This window comes from Gekko japonicus, unplaced genomic scaffold (genome assembly GCF_001447785.1).
Source record: "Gekko japonicus isolate JY-2015 unplaced genomic scaffold, Gekko_japonicus_V1.1 scaffold1457, whole genome shotgun sequence".
In the NCBI taxonomy this organism is placed as follows: domain Eukaryota; kingdom Metazoa; phylum Chordata; class Lepidosauria; order Squamata; family Gekkonidae; genus Gekko; species Gekko japonicus.
The window spans coordinates 448324-449444 of record NW_015169820.1 but is presented as its reverse complement, the minus strand read 5'-3'; positions in this window follow the sequence as shown (position 1 = coordinate 449444).

The window sequence follows — 1121 nt, the reverse complement described above, 5'->3', positions numbered from 1 at the left end:
CTCTTTATCAAGCACACTCCCCCCCCCCATTACCGTCTGCTGCTGTTTTTACTAGCGCGAAACACAAATGCTACACTTTAATAAGCCAACGAAACAAAACATCTCTGAAATTGGTAGGGGAAATGAATTTGTGCTATCTCAAGCCAGTCTATCTGGGATAAAAAAAAAATGGGGGGGAGGGGTGTTCTGTCTGCTTTGTGCAGATTTTTCTTGCCAGTTTGCCACAGGCATTTAGAAGACTCTTTGTTACAGAGAAGGTGGATAGGAAAGTTGTAGTGGCAAGATTAATTTCTCTATTACAGAGAAGATAAACAGTAAGAGAATTGAATCCAGCCTCAGTCCGAAGTGACCAGAAGTAATTACTTTCGGCCGGCTGTTGCAGGTAGCATGCATGAAATCCACTTGTGAAACTCTTAATACCACAAACGGGGGAACATTTCAGCAGCAGCAACACTATGGGCGAATGAGGAAATGAATGAACACAAATACTGGAATAGCAGAATCATTGATCACGTTTGACATCAGAGGGGTCTCTGATATGTTTATTTTTTGTTTATGTTATTTATAACCCACCTTGCTTGGACTCAAGGCAAATTACACGGACTGAGTCGATATAATTGACGGGATAGGACATCTGATAAACAATGTAATAGTATTAAGATTGTAGAACCAACCAGAAATCTGGAAGCAGAACTGAAGCAAAGCGTAGGGATTAAGATAACATATTAAATGATGCAAAAATTTCATAGTAGCATCCGGGTTTCAGCAAGCTGAATGCAGTAGCATAGACCACAGTCCCTAATATAGTTTTTTCTAAGCAACTTTGTGAATCCTTTAGTACAGTGGAACTCTATTGCCCGCATAGAAAATCCCTCTTGAATAATTCAGTTTTGCATAGTTTGCAAAAAAACCCCACAACCAACAGGGTTGTGGGAGCCTTTGGTTCTGACCATTGGTTCTGATTCTTATGTAACACTAAACTCATTTGAGCATATATATATAGCGATGGTCACGGTTAAGAACATAAGAGATGTCAATATTGGATCAGGCCAAAGGCCCATCCAGTCCAACACTCTGTATCACACAGTGGCCAGAAATACCAGTGCCATCAGGAGGTCCAC